Source organism: Pimephales promelas, chromosome 13, assembly GCF_988280905.1.
Source record: "Pimephales promelas chromosome 13, fPimPro1.hap1.1, whole genome shotgun sequence".
NCBI lineage: Eukaryota > Metazoa > Chordata > Actinopteri > Cypriniformes > Leuciscidae > Pimephales > Pimephales promelas.
The window spans coordinates 34,731,016-34,739,241 of record NC_142781.1 but is presented as its reverse complement, the minus strand read 5'-3'; the positions used below and the strand labels follow the sequence as shown (position 1 = coordinate 34,739,241).

The window sequence follows — 8,226 nt, the reverse complement described above, 5'->3', positions numbered from 1 at the left end:
GCATTATAAGCATTTGAAGTTTTATTATATATTTATATAATATTTAAGAGCCTGATTACAAAAACAAAAGTCTCACCATGTCTCAAGCACATAATCATAATGATGTTCTCATTATAATTGTATGTAGTCTATATGACAGACTTGCACTGAACTCTATTTTCTATTTTCCAATCATATTTCAAGCAATTCAAAACAATCTGAAGTGTCTCAGCTGCAGTTAATAATACGTAATTTATCGGCTTCAATATATCGAACAAATGTTCTTATCGGGCAGATAACGATAACATTAAAAAGGACCAATACCGATATGATGGCTGATATGTCGTGAATAGTTTCTTTCTAATTGTCTAATTTCTGAGTGAAAACTCTTTTTTTATGAGTGTACTTGCATTTCCTTTGTAATTATTTACAAATTTACAAGCAATTTCTAAGTGAAAGTTACTTAAACTTAAACAACCAAAAAAACGCGTATAACAAGAGGACATGGCAACACTACAAGTGTGAAGCAGCCTTTAAGAAAGCAAAGTTTATGTATATACAGTAGCGCCTTTCACAGACGAGGAAGGGTCCCAAAGTGCTTTACAGTGAAAAAAAAAAAAAAAAAAACATTAGATAACACTTTATTTTACAGTGTCCTTACATTTTCGAACCCGGGTCACTCACACCAAAGGCATGCATCTTATCCACTGCGCCACCACCCCAAAATCAAAGATTAACAATAAAACGTTACTCATTGCTTGAATTTGCTTTGTTGTTGTTCTTGTTAACTAAAATATATAAAAGCATCTAAATTATTTCTTTATTGTTTTTTTTAATTTAGATTGCTATGCTGTTCATGCCATGGCATAATTTGTAGACTATTTGGGTAAACTTCTATAGAAGTGAAAGAGAGACTACATTAAATGTATTTTTTGTGTTCCTGTTTGCTCAAATAGCAAGTGATAAACTTGCAACTACTTAGTAAACTTAATAGGGATCTTCGCCGGTGACGTCACGACGCAGTTACATGTGCTCTGGCTGGCAGAAAAGTAATGGCCCTTTGCCGCACAGTATTATAAAGTCATAATTTAACCAAAAGATTTGGGTACTGTACTGTCAGTGTATCATCTGTGTACACATAGAGCTACCCTTATAGATTAAGGGCAAATTATTGTATTTTCTTTGATACATTTTTACGTATGTTGACCAATGAATATAGCCCATGGATAAATTACACCTCTATTTTACTCTAGTTGTAACAAATTTACCAGTTATCCAGTTAACACAAGTAATATTCGTAATCATGACTTATAGGCATCAAAAGATTTGCACGCCTTCATCGACTCTCTGGTAAACATAGATGGCGTGTCGATGAGATACAGGTAGATGTCGCCGAATGTCAAATCTGACCGTGTGTTCAGGCTTTTCGGGCCAATTCTCACACAGGCGATATGGATCAGGCAGAGAACATGAACCCTGGTTATATAAAAGCTTTACCTTATATCTCATTTTAGCTTCTTCGTACAAAGAATTATCATTTTGCTGACAGAACACATAGACTGCTGCGTATGTTTTGGTTCTTTCTGCCAACCAGTTCGCGGCCACGCCCATTTCGTGACGTCACATATGACGCTGGCGAACATCCAAGTAGCGTTAACTGTTTTTTAAAATTATTTTTTAATATAATATAAAGTATATAATATAATAAAATAATGTAATATAATACGAAGTATAGTGTTATATAAATACATTAAATAAATAAATATATAAATAAATAATATAAAAACCGTTAAAACGCGTCATCAGTCAGTCTGTGAAATTTCGAAATGACAACAAGTGACGTTATCTGACTGGGTTATATCAGGGTTAGGTTCATAGATATATAATGGGTTTTAGGTGTCCTGAACTCGAAACACATTTCTTCACGTGAATTGAAAACAGACATCACCCCTGGAGGAGAACAGGATTCTCCTAAGTTCTCAATCTTTTTCCTATTTCCAATAACTGTAATGAAATTAAGACCATTTACCAATCGCACTGAGACACTTAAAATGATACCAAACATGAAAAGGGAAAACCTTAGATTCACAAGCAAAAGAACAATAAACACCTATCACCCAAACCTTTATTGGGGCATCTCCAACAACAGAAGAACAGGAGTAGGGACACTAGGCACCTTATATCAAAAAGATGATTGATTGACAGGTGGCCCGCCCCTTCCCGGCATAGGATGAAAGGGCTGAATAGACAGCAAAGGAGATAAGAGGTGATAAAAAGTATCAAAATGAGATAAAAAGAGAGATATCTGGGTTAGCGAGATAAGATCAAAGTTTGACAGTTCGTTTTATGACCTATTGACCTTGATAATATCATTTTTAACAGTTGTTTTTAACTGTAAAGATAATATTAAAGGGATTAAATTGGATTTGACAGTTCGTTTTATGACCTATTGACCAATTTTAACAGTTGTTTTTAACTGTAAAGATAAGATTAAAGGGATCAAATTGGATTTGACAGTTAGTTTTTTTATTGACCCCTTCAAGTCTTGATCATGGCTTGTTTTAACTGTGGCTTTTGAAACAATAAGAGAAAGTGTCTGTTTGAGTGTTTTTGAACGTCACCGCATCCCCTCCCCTGAGCTGCAGCTGTGAAAGTGATAAGGAAAAAAGTGTGGAAGTTTATCTGTTCTGTAAAAATAATATAAAATAAAAAAAGACTATCCACTGAACCAAGCATTTCATTTTAAATAAAAGATTGTTGAATAAAACAAACTGCTTATGAAAAAACAATGCAAATGCCCCTCTCATTCATGGCTCATATAGTTTAAGTAATACTTGTTTATACATGCTATGCGTAATAATATGTGTGATTTCACGTCGTAGATAGAGAGAATGTTGCACTAAACAAAGTATCAATTTAGTTCTCAAACAGAAATAGTATCACTTAAATATTTAATGGTCATTTATTCCTATAAACACTGAATATTGACTTCACCTAAAACACATACGGTCCAACATCCAAAATGTGAAACAGTATCATCTACTAGCTATCTGAATGGTAATAAAACCATAATTTGTTAACTTTCGTGTATGAATTATTACACACAGTACTTTTCCTAGTGATTTGGTCTGTTGAATCTTACATGGTTGTTTTGGACACGTGTGATTCCTGTATAAAGAATATGTTTTAAAGTTAGCCCACAGGATTTACAAAATCGCTATGGTGTGACAAAATACATCCAAAGATTTAAGCCCGACTAATTACACACATACTAAGCAGGAGAATATCTAATTGTAGTTTGTGAACATTCCATTATCTGATTATTTTCGGGTCAGAGAACAATTTTTGAACAAAGTTTGATATTTCGACTTCCATATTTCCGTTTAGTAAAGCTATGCCTGGATCAGCGTGAGGGTGAGGCTGAACAAATATTACACCAATATTAGCTTTCTCAATCATTGCATGGTTGCACTATGCCTGAAACTTAGTAATAAACATGCATTTCTAGGTCTGTCAAAAGAAAGAATCTGTTATCATGGTTTAGTTAAATTTTAAACACTACTTTTCTTAAAAACATTGTGTCAGACGTATTTCGTAGCATGATTATCTTGTTTCATTGTGTATTAATCCATATTTATCAGGCTGATATTTGTAGAAATTAGAAAAGTCAATTTATAAAAACAAAAAGAACCAGTTTATGGCCTTGCAGCAGAACACAGCAAATATGAAGAAGCACTTTTACATTTTTGTTCAAACATTAAAGTAAGATTATCCTTTAAAAAGTGACATTGCAAAAACTAGTGTCATTAAACTTAATCTTTGGTTTTAAGGGTAATTAAATATTCTCTGGATCCCCAACGACCCCTGAAGTTATGACTTCTGAAGATCTCTCACGTGTAGATTAAAAAATGTAACAGTAAAATTTAAAGTTTTACACATCTGAAATTCAAGGTACATTATATTTTAAAAAAGGATTCTTATAGCTAAAATCAATGTCTTGATTCATAAATATGATCTCGTTGGTGTAAAATTAGCTCTGACAATGATCTGACGGGTGAGTCCATGGAGGCCTCCATGTCGTCCCGCCATCTTGAAAAACTATAATAACGAAGAGGGACACAAAAAAAGCACTATTTTCATTCAGAACCGGCTGACTGAAACCATCTGAAGCGACCAAGGAGGTCAGTGAGAGGGGCTTGAAAGGCCGCACTGCACGGTGCTTCATAATGCAATCCTCGTATGATAAAGCTTAAAGGGTTAGTTCACCCAAAAATGAAAATTCTGTCAGTATTTACTCACCCTCATGTTGTTCCAACCCCGTAAGACCTTCGTTCATCTTCGTAACACAAATTAAGATATTTAAGATATTAAGATCGCTCCTGCATACTAGTCCATAGGCTTCTTGAGGGACTGGCTCTTGCTGTCCCCGAAAAGTCATTAAAGACATCGTTAAAATAGTCCAAGTGACTACAGGGGCTCGATCTTAAGTTTATCAAACGACGAGAACACTTTTTGTGCGCAAAAACAACAACAAAAATAACGACTTTATTTCAACTATTCGTTTATTTCTCCCTCTGCGCGAGTCAGGTTACTAGTTTAATAGCGTAAGCTTCTGTTATTGTACGTCACACGCATCACACACATGACCAGCGTCGGCCAATAGTGAGCCTACGTGTGACGTAGCTTTACGCAATCACACTACGTTAACTGACTACAGGCTCATGGAGAAGGAAGTGAATAGTTGAAATAAAGTCGTTATTTTTGTTGTTTTTTTGCGCACAAAAGTGTTCTCGTCGTTTGATAAACTTAAGATTGAGCCCCTGTAGTCACTTGGACTATTTTAACGATGTCTTTAATGACTTTTCGGGGACAGCAAGAGTCATTCCCTCAAGAAGCCTATGGACTGTATGCAGGAGCGATCTTAATATCCTAAATATCTTAATTTGTGTTGTGAAGATGAACGAAGGTCTTACGGGGTTGGAACAACATGAGGGCGAGTAAATACTGACAGAATTTTCATTTTTGGGTGAACTATCCCTTTAAAAATTGAATCTAAAAGGAAACGTGACTGGCAAATTCAAAATGAGGGTAAATATCGGGATGGGTTTTCCCAGGTGGATAGAGCTAATGAAGGAGAAAGACTTTGAAAGGGACGCTGAAGTCCTGCTTTCTTCTCGACAGGTAAGTCAATGTCACGGTCTAAATTACAAGGTTGTGTAATTCATTATATAGGCGGCGTAACGGTAGAATGTCTATTAAACTCAAAAAAGTGCTATTGGATGACATGTCGTAGCTTCTCGGCACATTACGGTCACCGTAGTCGCAACACGCATTTCAAAAAGCGCGGCGCTAGAGAGCACTGTGTTTGAATCGAAGAGGTCAAAGGGGCATGCTTTCTGCTATAGTATCATCAGCTCTCCCCTTGTGTGCTTCCACAATGAATAAGGATAGTTTGGGGGATACAAGAAAAGTCAAAATGATATATCGTACTTACATACAATAGGTCATAGCTATACCGTGGAAAAAGTAAGATCATGCTTTGAGTTAAGACGAGTAAAATTAAATATTTGCATGGACAGACTCCATGCACAGAGGTGGACTCGTCCATCACCCTTGCTGAGGTCACCGAGGTAGTCAAGAAACCAGTGTTGTAGTACTCGAGACTCGGACTCGTCTCGGACTCGGTCTCGAGACCATATTTTAATGGTCTTGGTCTTGTCATGGACTCGTGTGCATTTGGACTCGGAATTGACTCGTACTCGAACATTTTTTTTTTTAGGACTCGGATTTATTCTCGAGTCCACTCGAGTTCAATTCAAAAATATTTTTCATGATTATTAATGTATGTTAATAAAATATTTCTTTAAATTGATTGACACGCCCAGTGATTGGTGATTTTCTAGTGCGCAACTGCGCATGACAAATTGTAATAAAATTACTTTTAACATCACCTACTATGTGGCCTTTTTACCCTAAACTGATCATATTTCTTAAACTTTTTAAAAGTAAATTAGGTAATCAACCCTCACTGGTCTCGGTCTCGACTCGGACTCGACCGTCTCTAGTCTCGGACTCGACTCGGACTCGACTCTTTATGGACTCGGTCTTGACTCGGACTCGACTCTCTCTGGTCTCGGCCTCGACTCGGACTCGAGTGAGGTGGTCTCGACTACAACACTGCAAGAAACTCCTCGGTGGCAAGGCACCGGGGGTGGATGAGATCCGCCCTGAATACCTCAAGTCTCTGGATGTTGTGGGGCTGTCTTGGTTGACACGCCTCTGCAGCATCGCGTGGCGGTCGGGGACAGTGCCTCTGGGATGGCAGACTGGGGTGGTGGTTCCTCTTTTTAAGAAGGGGGACCGGAGGGTGTGTTCCAACTAAAGGGGGATCACACTGCTCAGCCTCCCTGGGAAAGTCTATGCCAGGGTACTGGAGAGGAGAATACGGCCGATAGTGGAACGTCGGATTCAGGAGGAACAGTGTGGTTTTCGTCCGGGCCGTGGAACACTGGACCAGCTCTATACTCTCTACAGGGTGCTGGAGGGTTCATGGGAGTTTGCCCAACCAGTCCACATGTGTTTTGTGGATTTGGAGAAGGCATTCGACTGTGTCCCCCGAGGCGGCCTGTGGAGGGTGCTCCGGGAATATGGGGTCCGGGGTCCTTTGCTAAGGGCGAGCTCGAGGCAGGAGCTTGGTTCGCATTGCCGGTAATAAGTCAGACTTCTTCCCGGTGCATGTTGGACTCCGGCAGGGCTGCCCTTTGTCGCTGGTTCTGTTCATAATTTTTATGGACAGAATTTCTAGGCGCAGCCAGGGGCCGGAGGGTGTCAGGTTTGGGGACCACACGATTTCGTCTCTGCTCTTTGCGGATGATGTTGTCGTGTTGGCCCCTTCACACCAGGACCTTCAGCATGCACTGGGACGGTTTGCAGCCGAGTGTGAAGCGGCTGGGATGAAAATCAGCACCTCCAAATCCAAGGCCATGGTCCTCAGCCGGAAAAGGGTGGCCTGCTCACTTCAGGTTGGTGGAGAGATCCTTCCTCAAGTGGAGGAGTTTAAGTATCTTGGGGTTTTGTTCACGAGTGAGGGAAGGATGGAACGGGAGATTGACGGACGGATCGGTGCAGCTTCTGCAGCAATGCGGTCGACAGTGTTGGGTAAGTTACTCTAAAAAAGTAATTAATTACTAGTTACTAATTACCTCTTTAACAGTATAATTAGATTACTGCACTAATTACTCTCTCTAAAAAGTATTTAATTACTTTTAATTACTAATTACTTTCAAAATCCCAGCTGAATAATACAAGGATAGACACGAATCTGTTTTAATTCTTTCAAATAAATACTATAAAATTGCATGAATTATCCTTAAACTGACCAAGGTGGAGAAGGTTACATTATAAAAACATACTTTTTAGCATCAGACAATACATTTTGATGTTAAACCCACTATTGTTTTATGTCTGATCTCATGACATTTCACACTTTTTTCATACATATTTTACAATAATTCAGTACGAGTGCGGTCGTAATATTTAGACACCTCATAAAATGCATACGAATCGCTGTGAGATCGGATTGATCCATACACAATATTTACCTCAACTACATCAGAAGTAACTGTAATTAAATTACAGGTAAATGAAGAGTAATCCCTTACTTTACATTTTCAAGGGAAAAGTAATTAAATTACAGTAACTAATTACTTAGTAATTAGTTAAACCCTACACTGGCGGTCGATGTACCGGTCTGTTGTGGTGAAGAAGGAGCTGAGCCGTACGGCAAAGCTCTCGATTTACCGGTCAATCTACGTTCCTACTCTCATATGGTCATGAGCTTTGGGTCATGACCGAAAGGACAAGATCCCAGATAGCCTACAGGCGGCCGAAATGAGCTTTCTCCGCAGGGTGGCTGGGCGATCCCTTAGTGATGGGGTGAGCAGCATGTATATATTTAAGAAAAATGTGTTATTAATATATCAAATATGTAAGGGTTAATGCCCGACGAGGTGTATCAACCCAGTTGGTGAATGGTGACACCTCGAAGGGCATTAACCCGCTTATACCATGGTCACTTGCCAAATAAAACATTTTTAAAACATTAGCTGCTAGTTTATATTTTAATTAGGCTAAATCTAGTTTTTACAAATAATAACTCGCCTGGTTTATTTAGCAACCGGAGATATTTATAGTCCGCTCAGCTTGTAGAACCCTTCAGGTTCAAAAATGCATTTTTTGTTTTTCATG

General features: G+C 38.4%; 1 protein-coding gene across 2 annotated transcripts in view; it reads right to left on the bottom strand.

Moving 5' to 3' along the window:
- Positions 1–8,226, bottom strand: part of LOC120492067 (GDP-L-fucose synthase) — a 54,426-nt gene that overhangs the window by 15,390 nt on the left and 30,810 nt on the right. The window lies entirely within an intron of this gene.